Source organism: Hippoglossus stenolepis, chromosome 24 (assembly GCF_022539355.2).
Source record: "Hippoglossus stenolepis isolate QCI-W04-F060 chromosome 24, HSTE1.2, whole genome shotgun sequence".
In the NCBI taxonomy this organism is placed as follows: domain Eukaryota; kingdom Metazoa; phylum Chordata; class Actinopteri; order Pleuronectiformes; family Pleuronectidae; genus Hippoglossus; species Hippoglossus stenolepis.
Window position 1 is genome coordinate 1,678,654 of NC_061506.1, and position 16,255 is coordinate 1,694,908.

The 16,255-nt window shown below is 48.3% G+C and overlaps 1 long non-coding RNA gene across 1 annotated transcript in view; it reads left to right on the forward strand.

The window, feature by feature from the left end:
- LOC118103531 overlaps window positions 1–16,255 on the forward strand; it is a 97,276-nt gene that overhangs the window by 66,473 nt on the left and 14,548 nt on the right. Inside the window, exon 11 of the long non-coding RNA XR_007032476.1 lies at window positions 13,805–13,887. This is a non-coding gene — a long non-coding RNA (uncharacterized LOC118103531). The remainder of the gene's footprint in view (window positions 1–13,804; window positions 13,888–16,255) is intronic.

The following is a 16,255-nucleotide window of genomic DNA, read 5'->3' on the forward strand; positions in this document are numbered from 1 at the left end:
TTAATTTGCATTCTTGGAAGGAGGAAAAAGTAATAATAATATTGCCTCGTGCCACCTGAGGGACTCGCGCTGCCGCACAGTCGCACTGTTTTCAAAAATAGCTGTTGCATAATCTGCCAAAGCAGCTTTAAAGGAGAGCTCTAAATAATTGGAATTGACACAGGATATCAACCCCCGACTTTCCTATCTGTGTCTAACATATTAGCCATCTCTGGAAATGAGCTATTATTGCCTAATTGAATTTCGGCTGCCAAACGTTTAATTAAATGGCGGTTGTAGTTTATTGAATTCGGCCTGTGTTTGTGTGACGGCAGAGACCTGTGAGCAGATTATGGAAAGTGCTGCGGTTTGATACACTTCCCCCGTCCCTCTGCTGTGGTTTAATGCCGTCCCAGTCTTTGTTTTCAGTCACAGATGGTTGAGAGCAACCGGGGGCTTGTTCTGCGATGGAGAGCCGCGTTGTTACGCTGGAGCTGACGGACCCGGGAGGACTCACCACGCCGATTGATGTCTCTACTTAGCACCGCGCTCGTACCTAAACTCATCTCTTTTGGGTGAGACGGAGCCTCGCGCCGCCGAAACGTGCCGCTGGAGACATTTGTCTTGTCGCGGCCGCTTGTATCTGGAGAATTAATGAAATACGTTTGGTTTTCTGCTTGTATACACTCATTATTCTCATATATCAGGACAGATGTTGCTTTTTTTTTAAAAGTGTAGTCCAACTACTGAAGTTCCACTACTTTTTACCCTGGACTCTGGAACCGTGAGGAAAAACCTCCACCGGAGAATCTCAGTCGTGCGGACGTTCAAACTAGATACTGAAAAGTCTGAGATATGATGAGGAGCCTTAAAGTTGATCAACAATACAAGATGCTGAAAAGCTCTTTTGCTCACGACACCACTCTGTGTGTGTGTGTGTGTGTGTGTCTGTGTGTGTGTCAACCTGCTCTGTCCCTCAAAGTGCTGTGTTAACTATACACTCAGGGTGTGTTCACAGCCAACGGGGCCGCTCGCTCCGTGACAAAGTGTTTAGGTTGCAACTCTGTCTGATGGCTCGGGGATTAGAAAATCCCTCTTATGATTGATAGATTTATTTGTCACCGCTGTCTGGACGCGAGCAGCTTACACCCTGCCAGAGCCGGGAACCATTAATCAGTGTAAATAACGCTCTTCTTATACACATATCAGGAGTCCGTACGTGGAGACATCTGACACGGGGAGGGGGCAGCAAAGCGTATTTGCAGCAAATAGGCGTGTGACCGGACGATCAGGAAAGTGGCGTGCGGTTGTTGGCGAGGAGCTGACGCGCGTGCTGCTGCTGACGCTAACCAAGAGGAAATTGGTATTTTTTTTGCTGCGGGGGCCGAGGTTGTGGAGTTTGGGACAGTAGGGTGTGAATTGATTAATGACTCTCTCGGATGTCCCCGCGTCGAGGACGACATCTTACTCCGTGAAATATCGACGGTTTCATCATTCGGGTTGTGACACGGGATCGCAGCCAAAATAGTTTTTGGGGAAACTTGCTGATAATTTGTGTTTCCAAGCAGCGACAAACAAAAAAAAAAAACACAAATCTCCCTCTTTGTGTGTTTCCTGATCAGCGGCTGATTATCACTCTATTAATTATCCTCCTAAATACATTCAGGGCGAACACATGATGATTATCACACGTGTTTGAAGCACAACAATGGTCAGACATGTCGGCCGGATGCTTTCAATCTCAGACCATTGTTGTCCAGAGAAATGATCTGATTGGGCAACTTCTCCCGGGCATCACCACACCCACGACTCGCTGTTATCTTTGCATAAACGCACACCTTGTCATTATTTACTGCTTAATTAGCGCAGTGCTTAATTAAATCGGCATTAATCAAACAGACAGAGGTGGCGCTCGGGGGAACATTTTACACATGTTAGTGATACTGTACTTTATTATCCAAGGAGACATAAATCAAGCGTCCCCTCGCAGGAATTACCTGATAACAGTTGGTTGGGGGTTTTTTTTGGGGGCAGTCCACCAGGGTGTAATAGAGGTTTCTCGTGAGAGGGACAACGAGGGACATGATATCATCTCAGTTGAAGAATGTCTTGCTCTGCAGGATAGAGAGGAGAAGGTGATTCTAGAGTGAGTTGGTGCAGCGGCCGGACGTCCGTACCATAACACCTCAAATAGACAAGCATCGTATTTTAAGTGACGCGCGGCTTGTCGCTCGCTCCCGTTGTGATTGTGGTTCCGTTGTGTGTTTTTCCGTGGTTGTCCAGACTTCACATATATGCGAGCGTGCTCCAACACATGAATCATTTTTAATTTGCCTCACGGTTCCAACATTTATCATGTTTGGGAGGAAGGGGGAGAAAAAAATAAATAAATAAAAATGTGTGAAAAGACATTTGAAGCTGAAAATGGTGTTTGCTCCCCGCTGCATGTGTGGAAGTGGGAGACTCTGCAGGCTCCGTCTCCCCTCACTCCCTCAATCTTAATGGAGAGGAGACGAGGAGTGCTCCCCTGTGGAGAGGGAGAGATAGGCGGCGGCGGCGGCGGCGGCGAGGGAGGGGGCTCAGAGGAGTAAGAGAGTGGAGGGGGGGGACTGGAGGAGTCATCCCTGTGTAATTAAAGCTGTTTTAATGGGAGGTGCCAGGCGGTGGAAGGGAGGTCAGTCCCGATGGAGAGCGACCAGCCCCGTGCCCCCTCCTCCCTCCCGTCCCGCGAGGCGAAGGTGGGCACAGACTCCTCTTCTAGCTCGCTGCCACTAAGAGGATTTCACCAGTGGCCCTCTCCCGGGGAAGGGTGCTTCGCTTGGAGGGGAAAAGGCGGGGGGGGGGGCACAAATGGGAGCCCCTGCTATGGCACCATGGAAAGCCCTGATTAACTCCCTCCGCCAGTCCAAACCCCGCCATGCAAATGAAGGCGGCCCGGTGCTTCTGTGAAGGGGGAAGTGCTTGTCAGTCAGGCTTGGCCGTTCCTTGATGTGCTTCCATTGTAATTCTAGGTGTGCTGCTTGTACCGTCGCAGATAGGAGCGCAAGGTTGATTCATCCCCATAGGATTGTTAAAAGGTGGATCCGCTAAGTTTTCAAAGTGACTGGAATGGGGGAAGGAGAGGGGCGGCTGGCACTCTCTTGTCAGCTCTTTCTTTAGCCCATCACAGACATTGGTTTTTGAAGATTTTTGCTGTCTGACTTTGCGATAATACATAATGGGGATTTTTTTTCCCCCCTTGACAGTGAAGTCGTCCCCTGAGGACAGGAGATATGTTTGCACCCTGAGGTTCGGTCGGCATCGTCTACGCATTGTTCAGAGTCCTCTAAGTGCTCCAGCGAGAGGAGCTGCTCCCTTTTCATTAGCTGTGTGTGGATGTGTTCGGGTTGAGCCGCTGTGGAAAGTGGATCATTACAAATTGTGCAAATAAAATAATCAGGGCCTTCTTGAATTAAATGTCTCCAAAGATCTTCAGTGTCGTGGATTCACCATCTTCTGGCCTCGTTTCATGAAGCGAATTTGTTTTTCGAGTTGTAGTTAATCCTGTGAAACCGGTGTAGAAGTAAAAAGGCGAAACACTTTTACATACGTCATTTCTTTCGGTCCCAAGTTGTATCTTAGCAGCTTCAAGCCCCCTGTGACTTTCTCAGGGCTTGTTCACCATCATCAAGAAGCCGCAGTTTAAAATCTCAACTTCCCCAAAAATGTCACTAACAGAAAAATATAATCATCATCTTACAATGTGATAAAACTCTGTATCATCCCCTCACTCGTCTTTCTTCTGTCTCCATCAACACCCTCGAGGTTGAATTTGTTCTGAGATATCTCCGCCGCGCCCCTGACAGAGCAATATTCTTAATTTCAGGAGAAGGGAAAAACAGACTGACTTGAAATGAATTGATGGCAACTCTCCCCGTCTCCTGCATTTGTCTTCTGTTAATGCACTTGACCTCATAATCAGACTGCCAGCGCTACACGGCAGCAAACAAGTTATGTCATGTTATCAATTTATCCAACATGACAAAGTAATAACGGCAATAAATGAACATGTACTTTGGAACGGCGGCGTCGCAAATTGAAACGCCGGAGTGTGAGACGTGTGTTTCTCGCCGAAAGAAGGAGCAGGGAAGATGATGGAAAATCTAATATGAAGGAAGACAAGTGTTTACATTGCAGCTTTGTACGTTTTACATCCTAAGTACTCTCCGTCTCTTCCTCAGCATCCCCAGGGCTGCACCGCTGTTAGCCAGGCACACGCTGCTGAATTGAAATGTACAGTCGCAGATCTGAGGGAGAGCAGCGGCGTGAATGTGGCAAATAGAGCAACAGCCGCTGATCTGATGAAACAACAGTGCAAATTGAAAAGCTTGATTGTTATCATTTGGGGTTGATTTTTTTTTTTTGCACGGGGTGTGGTTGTTCCTCACGGGACGGAGCTTCGCTCGGTTCCAGCCTGAGAATCCAAATCGTTCCATCAGCGACGCGAGAAAATAATTTCAAGGACAGTTTGACTGGAGCTGGAAAAACATCTCGATACATATTTCATGCACCCGACCGACCTCTGGCGTCGCTCTCGTTTGACATCAATTCTCCGAGCAGCCCTCGAAGGCCTTGGGCAGTTCACCTGCACGCAGTACGGGCCGGCCGCTCCTCTATTCTCAGTGCCCCGGGCGCTTCACAGCTCCGCACACCAAACAGCACATCAGCTCGAACAAATACAGAGGAGTGATAAAACACCGTGTTCCCGGCTGCGGCGCCTTCCCCCGCTGCCGGAGAGGAGCGGGGCCTGTGCGGCCGAGTCACCTGGAGTCTTGAAAGGAGGCATTGTGGGAGCTGGGAGCCGGTGGAAATCCTCCGTCTCTGTATTCTATCCTCCAGTTTCCTGTGTCTTTGTGAAGTGAAGCGTTTCGTCCTCCTCCTCTTTTACCTGTGGTCCTTTCTGTCCGTCTTCACGAGGAACACACACTAAACTAAGGCTCTTCCAGGACGTCTTCCATTTTGTCCTGTCCACATCGAGTGAGACGCTGGGAACTTGATATCTGCATGTTCTTACTTTTAGCAGTAATAAGTGAAAGCAAATTTAAATCTGTGCCGTTTCACACAGATCAGAAAAGCCTCTTAAGAATGACTTTGAAAGGCTTTGACAAACGAGCTGTGTTTTCATATTGTTTCCATGTAAGTTTTATTTAACACATGTGCCCACATGTGTTAAATAAATAATAAATGGTTTCACCCTTGTTTTTCCCAGCGTTGCTTTCATGTCAGTGTGAAACACCACAGCTTGCTTCACTCTGCCCCAACACCCCCCCTTTGTCGTCTCCAACACAGTTTGGAGTTGTGGAGAAGTTTTTGCAGGAATCAAACTCTGCAGAAATCAGATTAAGATTAAACAAATCCAGGTAGAAATATAAAGTTTTCGTGACTCAAACTGTTGTTCTTAATTTCCTCGTTCCAGCTGCTTTCTTGTTGCAGACTTCCTGGAAACAAACCAATCAAATCAGTCTCGTGAAAGTCCTCGGTGATGACGATGACCAGCGAGTGTTTGCTTTTCATTTTGTTTGGCACCTGCTCTCCCTCCCTCCCCCTCTCTCTCTCTCTCTCTCTCTCCGGCTGCCACCAGGGCTCGCCCGCTGCCGTATCCTCTCAACTTTCTAACCCCCGGCTTCCAACAGGACGTGAAGCTAAAAGTGCACCCTGTCATCTTTAGCTTGTAATTGCTCGACTTGCCGTTGCCCCTTCGTTCTCCCGGGCTCCGGCAATTACAGAAATACAATGAGGCTTGGCTTTTTTCTCGCGGGCTGCAGAATGTATATACTAATTCGCAATAAAGTGCTACAGCTGTCAGTGCATTTTCTGCTCGGTTACTTCAATAAATTGGAACTCTGAGTAGGGAAAAACAGGAATATCGTATTATGTGCTCCCCTCTCGCAAACACAATTTCAACGATTCCATTTCCCTGCACTGAGGAAATGTGACTTGTCGTCTCGGAGATAGACGAACGCCTTAATAACGGATTTCACTTTTCAGGGAAACAATTATCAGGGAGTAGAAATAAAACAGCGCAGTTTCTGATGGGTTCCATTTTCAAATTATGTAAATTGACAGGAACAGAAGTGCTTGATTACAGTTGGCGACCTTCCTCTTTGTCTCCCGCATCACCTCATTGGCTGTTGATACTGTTGCTGTGTGATCTACCCGCCGCCTTGACCCTTACCCACGATGCTTAGCACCGCTTCCTGATTGTTTAGTATCAGTGATGACCAGGGCCAGCTGGAGGGTCAGAGCCGCTTCCAGATGATTAGCCGTTTCTCCCCTCCTCCCTAAACGCCTCCATCTCCCTCTTATCCCCCCCCCCCCACGTCTATTTCTCAGAGCTGCTGTCACTCACATCTGCTCCCAATGGCTCGCGCTGCTCGTCCGCGGCGGCCAGCGAACCCGGAAGCGCGGCTACAATCCAGAAACGGCGCCGGAAGCGTTTGAAATCGAGGCTCTAATGATGCCACTGCATAATGCAGGATCTGCAGGGTGACGGCGACGCAGGGGAGGGCGGGGAGGGAAGAGAAAAGGGGGCCAGTGAGGCAAGAGGGGGGGAACCCAGCAGCCAAATGAAAGCAGACGGACTGAGAGGGAAGTGCAGCCAGAGTCGGCGTTAGCAGTGTTGTTCTGTAACTGCGTGGCGTTAACATCTGCCCCCGCCATTAACACAATGGGAGAGAGAAAGAGAGGGCTCCTTGTTAGGGATCATTTATTAACTGAGATCGTCTTTTCGTTAGCCTTGGGGTAATGGCTAATGTCAATGGCAAATTTCACACTTGTCTAGAGAAATGAATTAGATTTGCCATAAAAAGGCCCCATGGCTTGTTGTACATGCTCATTTGCGGGAGTTGGTGAACTTGCAGAACAGTAAAGAAACCGAGGATCCTGGCGTTATTCCCTCCTCCTCCTCCTCCTCCTCCTCCTCCTCATCGCCAGACACTGACCTTTTTCTCTCATTATAAGGAGAAAGAGAAAAACACACACACACACACACACCATCTATAAAAAGCAGCCGTACAGTGTGTGTCGCAGTATGAGTAACATCGTTATGACGCAGCCAGCGATGCAAATGAGACCTATAGATTCTGCTGTAACCTCCGATTTGAACGTTTAGCCAAACACACACACACACACACACACACAAGCTGCGTGGGACCCAGCCCTGACACACTTAATTCAGCTGTGTGTGTGTCTGTGTGTGTGTGTGTTTGTGCATCTGTGTCTGTGCAGTTCAAAGATTAAGACTCAGGCGTATTCTTTAATCCGTCCATTGAGCAGTAGCAGAGTGTGGAGACAGAATGGAGTGGGTACAATGACCCCCCGTCGGCGGTGACTCACGCCATCTCAGACGCTCCTGATGGCACCACAAAAACCGGCCCTCACCTACGTGCACCCCCACCTCGCTGCCTCCCTCTACTCTGACACCCCCCACCCCACCTCTGCAATACAAAAGAACCTGTCAGGATGGCCCCCTCCCGCACACACACACACACACACACACACACAGAAACAAACCCTCCACCCTAACGCTGCTGTCATCGCCCCCGGGGGTACCCCGCTAAGAATGGTGGACCCCCGAAAAACAGCACTCTTTCTCCCTCTCTGCGTCTCATTCTCCTCTCTCCCCACTCTTTTTTTTTTTTTTGCAGGACAGATGACACAATGCGGCGATTCACACACGGGGCCGGGCGCTCTCACGTACTGTAGGCAGCCTCCATTGGCCCATGTGTGGCTGGCGCACAGCGTGGGGTTAATTGCGAGCGAGGTTAACAAAATAGGAGACAAAAATCAGTTTGAGAAGAGGCCGGGGGACCGGGAGGCTGCAGGGAGATGAAGTGGAGCCTGAAACACAATATGAATGTGTGTGTCTGTGAGTGTGTGCGCTCAGGCCTCGGTCAAATATTATTTTCAAATAATTAATTGGCTTAAAGCAGCTCAAATTGCTTTTCTGTACATAATTATACAAACATGAAATAAATTGACAAGTATATCAATCAATGAGTTGATGGACAATCGGACATTTGATGGATTAAGATTTGTAAAGAAAATGAAATACCACGAATGTCACTTTCCTCATTGAGCACAGTAACAACTTTATAAGGTGACAGCGTCTCCGGCAGCAGACACATGTTCACTCATGTTCTTTTAGCTCCGCTTTGGTCTCCAACGACTCCGGAAGGAAACATGTTCCTCCACTAATTTGATCACCTCCTCCGTTTGTTTGTTTGTACGCAAGATTTCCACAGACACCCCCGGATGCATTAACACAAAACGATCTCTACTATGATGCTTATTTCCTGAGACATTGCAGACGATTGAGCAGCTCCACAGTCAAACGTGTTGTCAGATCCCGTCCAGATGTTTAAATGTTTTAACTCGGACACACGATGTTCGACAACGAAACGATGTGGTTCCTCTGCATGAGTGGCCGCTCTGTGCTAAGCACGTGCTGCATCATCGTACCCGGCTGCGTTGGTACAGTACAGCCCCGCTGACGGCGTGCTGTGGGTTCTAATGAAGCACTAAAGCCGTCAGCTCCTCACTGTACAGTTCCTCCACAATCACATTTCTGAAAATGGATGTAACATTTAGCTGTTAATACCAGCTGCTGGAGTGTTCGTCTTCAGATGATTTAATTGCCCGGCAATTTTCTCCTGTCAAAAAAGCAATGTGCACCTCGGATGAGAACGAGCGAGCGCAAGTGGGAGAGTTAATTAGCGACCTCGTTAGGGACCTGGAAGTGTCTGGTGGGGCCTCTGTGTGTGTTTGTGCGTGTCTGTTTCTATCTGTGTCTGCGTCGCCTTTGTCCGTGTGTGTGTGTGTGTCTGTGTGCGTCAGCTGATGACTGGGAAATCTGAGAAGGCATGTATAAGGACCTAATCTGTCATTGTATGTATACATGACCAGTTTGCCCTGTGTGACTGGCAGGATGCTCATACTGGGAGCCATGTGCTGATGCATTGTGGGTGGTTCCTTTCATGTGTCGTGAGATTTATCCTTTAATTTAAATCATAAGCTTAAAACTTAAAAAACGCACTAGAATTGCAATAGAATTAATTTATTAATGAAGCTGAACTACTCTAATCGATACCTTGAATATCAGGATCAACGTTTTAACGTCTTCTTTAAGTCTGATTGGCCGAGACGTCCCCCCCGCAGTTTTAAAAAGATCGAATTACGCCGTAGATTTGGCGCCTTGCAGAAACGTCACTGTCATCTTCCAAGGGCGTGTTGGATGCTGGATGAACGGGGCTGCGTGTGGCGCTCTGGCTGAGTGAACTCTGTTGGTTTGGGGAGTGGTGCAGTAATTTGTTAAGACTGGGCCCCTGAATTATTAAAGGCATATGAGTGTAAATAATTCACTGATCACCAAACAGCATGACAGGCCATTCATCAGCTCGTGTCCCGTTGTGTGTGTGCGGGCCCACGTGTTTATGATGTGTGTGTGTGGGTGGGAGGCGGCGGCGGCAGAGAGTGGGAGGTTGGAGGTTTCGAGGAGGAAGCTGACCTCCAAATAATAAGTGCATAACATGTTTTTATTTTTATATTCGCTGCTAAGATGAATTCCTGCACACGTGTACCTTCGATTACACTTCCATGATCTAGGGTCTGACTAACAGAGGAGGGACGGCTCCAGCAGAACTCAGAGTGTGAGTTTCTGCACTTTGTGGATTCATGTGAATGAAAGTGCTTCATCATAACCTGCTTTGAATTTCTATTCCTGGGAATCTACGCCTTTCTCTTTTTTCAACCCGTGTCTTCTCAATGGCAAAGCCAGTATGGTGACAAATTGCCATAAACAGGCGGAAAGCATGCAAATGCGGCGAGGAGACAAATGTCCAACCTTGTGTTTAGTCTGAAGCTAAGGTCATCCGCCCTCCCATCTATCACTGTTCTAATCAGCTCCACGCAGCCCCAATGCATCGCCCGCTACCTGCTGCATAGATAACACCGAGAGAGGGAGCGGAGAGATAAAAACAAAACTGATAAAAGATTCAACAAGTAAACATTCATATTGCTCCGCAGCAGCCGGGGGTTTGTGCTCGGCTCCATTTTTATGTTTATTTCTCCTTTGCACACTTTAGCTTTCCTAAACTGGGGAGTGTTTGTTCTGCTCGTCGGGTGTGGACAGACGGGTTCGACCCGGGATCGCAGGGCTGCATTTGAAGATGATTGGAGATGAGTTGTATTGAAACGTTACTGTCAGGGGTTGAGGGGAGGGGAGGGGGGGGACGAGGCAGATCCAGATGTGTGGCTCGGTTGTAGCTGCTTGTCGAACACCCGGTTGCATAATTGAGAAGACAGACTGTCTATTATTTTGATTTTCAGCTTCTATCGCTCCCCCTTTCTGTTCATTATCACATCAATTGAAACTTACACTTCTTTCTCTTTGAAATCTCTCCCTCTCTTTCTTCTCCTCTGCTCCCGACGACTGTTTGGCCCCCGACAAGCGATCCAGAGATAGTTGAATTAGATCCTTGCCCCGCACAATTAAAATCGTATTATTGCTGGAGTGTGACCCAGCCTAATTTAATTGCTGTACATGCTCAAAAATGATTAATAGATAGAGTTTGTAAATAGCCTGGGCGACGACGATAACGCCAGAGACATGGTTAGTTAAGTGCATTATTTCTTGCTCAAATAAACATTTGGAGAAGGCGCTCGGCCCATTGGCTTCCTGAAACGTTGTCTTATTGTAATAAGACAAAATGAAAGATCAGACGACAGAGCGAGGCAGCAAGTTCACTCAAAGTGGGCTAAAGAAAGAGTTGTGTCTCGTGCCTGTAGCCTGTTAAACATCCAGCTTCCTGTTATTATTATTTATCTCCCTGTGTTTGACAGAAACACCACAGAAAGTGTGTGTGTGACCTTGACCTTGACCTGCGTCTGAGCGTGAACTAAACATCCCCAGAAGGATAGAAAGGTTTTAATCTGTCCTGTGGAAAAGCGTCGTCATTTGAATCCGCGAGTCGCTGTGCGTGCGTCTCTGTGTATCCTGCCGTCCAGCGGTGCAAGGTAAATGGGTGTGTGCTCATTAATCTCGGAGTGAGTGGACGGCCAAGCTGCTGAATGTCTAAGCAGGGCGCTGTGCATGTGATTTATCGGGAGGAGCGTGCATTAAGGCCCATTCGTAGCCATTAGCCTGGACAGCTAAGGACGCAGCCACCTACTGCCACAGCCGCAGGGGCGGTGGGCGGCTCCCGGGCTCTACACTCACAGGAGGTTTCACACGCTGCTATTGGTTCCTTTTGATGCCGGCGACACGTCCGTGGCGTCGCTGTGTCGCTCTGCACTTCGCAGGGATCATCCGTCAATCAAACAGCACGGGCGCCATGTGTTTATTGTGTGGATATAAAGATGGACGACATGACAACACCCCCGAAAATGAAGCCTAATATGAAATGATTTTTTTTTGTCAGGAGATGGTTTCTGTCATTTTAGTCAGTTTGTGAGGTTTTAATTTGTTATTTGAGTGATTGAAAACTTCATGATTGACTCAGTTGGTCTTCAGCACAACATGGCAGCGTTTTTTTTATTTTAACTAGTTTTAGCAGTGCAATATGATGTTTAATGACTAAAGGAACAAAAGCATCACAATTCTGACTCTACAAATCATTTTAAAGTCCCAATATTTCATATTCACACGAACAAAAATAGTAAACTTTTTATCATCTCAGCCGTGGAGGTTACGTTTTCACGAGTGATGCGACAAACGGTCGAGAGAGAACTCATTAAATTTAGTTGTAGATTCAAACAAAGAGACGAATCAAGTGTCTTATTGTGATATAAGACGTTCTTTGACATTTTCACTTATTTACCAGAGAATAATTTCAGGATCTAGATGAAACAAATCAGGCGTATTTACAGGACTGATATTTACTGATTGATTGAATTGAAGGAGACTTTCCTGTCTTGGTTTTTTCCTGTCGATAGAAAGAGTTTAATCCAAAATCATCCATTATTCAATTATAATGTATTAATACAAACAATTCAAAGTGTTTGCAGGTGATTTCACAAAACACAAGATGTTAAAGATGAATTAAAGATGAGTTTATACATGCAGATTTTGAGACCAACGCATTTTACAGAAGTCGGATTTTACAATATCACACTTTGCATATTTAAATTATAAGTTGCAGTGTGTGTGTGTGTGTGTGTGTGTGTGTGTGTGTGTGTGTGTGTGTGTGTGTGTGTGTGTGTGTGTGTGTGTGTGTGTGTGTGTGTGTGTGTGTGTGTGTGTGTGTTCGACTACAAGCATTTTACATTTGGGCCTGAATCTGTGTCAGAGTGTGTGTGTGTGTGTGTGAATAAGCGAGGTGGGCGGGTGGGGTTATGAGGGGTGCTGTGGTGGTGGTGGTGGTGGTGGAGGTGGTGTGGGGGGTCAGTCTATTTTGGCTGAGGTAATCCATCCATTGTGTTGAACTTCTTCATCTGTATCAATTCATTGAAAACACACTGGCCCTGTGGAGTGAAACTGAGCCTGGCCGCTCCTTTCTTGACAGGGCAGCGAGAGTGAGTGAGAGCGAGGAGCTGGGGGGCTGGTTCTGCAGGGTTAGGGTGGTGGGGTCCATAAGGGAGACTTCGGGGTGGGGGGTGGGGTGTAGTGGACCATGGGAAAAACACAATCTCTGGCCCCTCTATAGCACTTGTTCCACCCCACTTCACCCACACACCCACCCTGTGTGTGCCACTTGTCACTGACCCCTTCAACCCCCTTCTCATTCTCCCCGAGCCTTTGAGCCCGTCTCTTTCTCTGGGCTGCAGATGTGTGTAAGCCTCCGCCGCCACCGCCACCGCCACCGCCGCCAACACAACCCCCTACCTCCCGAGACCCCGCCGAGACCTCCACGCTCCTCCAGGCCCCTGCCTCTGCCTCTCATGCCCGGGGACGGTGGAGCGTGGTGGGGCAGAGGCTGCGGCTGCACCCGCGTATCCTGTCCCCGGCAAGAAGGAATAAAGAATAACACAGAGGACCTCTTGTCTTTGTGGCGGCGCAGAGGGGGAAAAATAATGTGTGTTTGTGGTTATTGTGCACGTACACATGTTCTGCCTGTAGACTGTCTCGTCTCGGGGCTGTGGGGAGGAAGAGGGGGTTATTGCAACACGCACCCTCAGTGACAGAATCGTAATTGGTCCAAAGCATCCGCTCCCTTCGCCACCAGTGACAATGTAAGCTTTCATTACAACATACAGCAAAAATACTGGTGGAATGAATCATTACCACGGACCATTAGCCTGTCTTCTTTCAATAATTGAATTTGTCAGCAGTCGCCTTTTCAACCACGGAAGCCGGCGTCATATTCCGTTGATGAAGGCGATCACTAACAACCGCTACAGGAATATCTGTATTCCTTAATTATTCCCCTCCTTCGTCTCCTGCTTGTCAATCACTGTTGTTGATGAACCCGAGTCGGATGATTAAGCATCAGCGCTGACATTACAAGATGGATTTAATCTGTGATGAGGTGTTATCAATATCATTGATTAATTGTTAACACGTGCCATTTGGTGGAGGCTTTAATCTGAAGTAATTATGGCAGAGTGAGTGGCCGTGTTTATGGCCCCGGTGGCAGAGTTAGTGCCACTCGCTCAACACTCACATGTGCAGACGGATAAGTAGCATTTGATGCTCTTTTTGCTGTGTAAAATGAAAAAATAATGGTAATTGCGCCGCCGCCGAGGGATTTCTGCATTTCCCCCAAACTCATGACACAGCACTTGGTGAAATGCAAATCTGCATTACAGCATCACCCTGCGTTTTTTTTTCTTTCTCTTTCCTTATGTTAAGCTGCTCTGGAGCTGCAGTGCTGGAGCCGGCCTGTGAGAGTCTTCTGAGGGAGGAGGAACGAGAGAGGCCGCCAGCAGGGGGAGGTAAGACAAAAGGAAAAGTAATGGAGAGCAGGAGAAGGAGAGCGACAGAGGGAGGATGTGAGAGCGGAGGAGGACGGGAGTGAGGGGAGGGGAGGCTCGCTGCTGGGGCTCCTATCGATCCCATTGGTTTTTGGTCGTACATCAAGCGTTCCCCCGGCCAGACCTCCCCCTCCGGTGGCCTGAGGAGGGGGGGGCAGCTCGGCGACGGCGCTCCGGCCTTTCCTGTGTCCGGCTGTTGGCTCCGCGGGGAGCACGATACTGTATTTTGGAGCTGACAGGCAGGGGGAAGGCGTCCTACTGTACTTTTACACCTCAGACCTTTAGAAGGCCACAGGAGGGAGAGTGGGGGAGGAAGGTGAGGGAGGGAGGGAGGGAGGAGTATGTTCAGTTTACATGGAGTTAGAATCACATTTTACTGAGTCGCCACTAAAGCAAATGATAACTATATGTTTCAGTTTGTGTGAGTGAGCGTTCACGAGCCATAAATAAGCAAGAAGTGTTTGTTCTAAATCAGAATCTTAAATTACACCTAGCACCCAGGGTGTTTCCCCCCCCCCAGGCTTATTTCTGAGAGTGGGGGTGTTATATTTTCTCAATGGATGTCACATTTTATTCCCATACATGTGATTTAGTAAATAACAGTTGACTGTCAGTTGACAAAGCTCCAAGCAGATACCGAGCCTCTCCTGAGTCGAGCCGTGTGTTCACCTCTAAGCGATGCGTTGGCGGTTCTAAAAAAAAAAAAAAAAAAATCGATATCACTTAGCTCATTTTCATTTTCTCCGAGTTTAAGTTCACAGCCCTATTTCCAGGGTGTGACGCCCAGAAGGCCTGTGAAGTTTTACCTCTGCCGCTCAGTTCACAGGAAAGAGGGAACAGGGGGAAACAGTCTTTCTGTTGCTTCTCGCGTTATGAAACAAACGTCATGTTGGACACCAGATGTAACTCGTATCTAAAAATTCATCTCCTCCGTTTTTTCGATTCCCGAGGGTCAACGATAAATTAATTCCACTTGTCTCACTGTTATTCACTGTTTCGTGGCCACAAATCCTCAGTTTGCCTTTTTTTTTTTTTAAGTTTCAGTTTTTTTTCTCCGCTTGGATGTTTTCACAAGTATTGCTTTACGTTGCTGCTCGCTGTCAATCACCTGACACCCACAGGAAGAAGCTGAAGCCTCCTCCAGGAAACAATCCTTCAGAAACATGCTGCTTTACAAACCGCACTGTCACATCCAGGTCTTTTTTTTTTATTTAGAACGGCTTTGTTTGATAGGACAGCACCTTACTTTGAGATTCAATTCAAAAACAGGAGCAAATCAAATCCCTGAAGGCTTTCAGCAAATAGTACGTGAGTGCAGGTGTGTGGCGCTCGGTCGCCGGAGTGAAAGGTGTTAGTGATGATGGCGGAGGACAGATCAGGGTAAGTGTCCAAGGGCCCTCCAGTTTGCTGTGTCGCCCCGAGCTGCCTCTGTGCGTGCATGAGCCTCATTTCTCAGAGACGAGAAGGAGGGAGGAACAAAAATAAAGGATGTGGGGTTTGAGGGGGGGATGAAGGGAGGAGAGGTTGGAGAGGGCGAGAGAGAGGTGAAGGGGAGTGGGTGGGTGGGTGGGGGGGGCGAGGGAGGCATTGCTATAGCTGTCCAGTGAGATCCGCTCACAGCTGCCTCCCCTCCTCAACGGCTCCTCCGGTGAAAAGGGCCCTGAGTGGCGAGCGGATCCATTTCAGTGCGGAAACCCCACACACACAAAGCTCTGAAAGCTGCTCTTATGCCACGTCTCGGTATCTCTTACCTGTTAGCCCGATTAATTATTCCCCCAAGTACAGGAGCCAGGGAAAGGGGACACCTCGGATGGGCCGGCGAGATAGGGCTGCACTCTCTCAACTGAACGAGAGAGTCCAGATAAAGGAGGAGTGGGTGGTGGGGAGACGGAGAGGAAGACGAGGGGGGAGAGCCCCCTGTTGTCTCCCCCTTTTCTCCCTACAGTAAGAGCCTTCAATCTCCAGCGACTAATGTACTAGAAAGTTACTCTTACAATGTCCCCACACTTTCTTAGTCACACTAGAGTGGGTTGAAAGAGCTGCTAGCATAGTTAATCACTTTCCTTTTTTTTCTGCTCTGCCCTCCACCCAATCTATCAGCTGCTGCAGCGGCGGCGTGCAGGACACGTGAAAGACTCCTGATCCCTCCTGGAGAAACAGTGAAGCCCGGTTGTTCCCGCTGTGGGGCTGTGCACCCTGGAGCATGTCGTGTGGATGCCGCTTTTGGCAGGAAAAGCACTGACGCAGTGACCAGGAACTCCATTAAACGCGGCACTCACAGCACGGCCGGCTTGTTCTGGCCGCGAGGAAATGGCGTGTCACGGCGTTA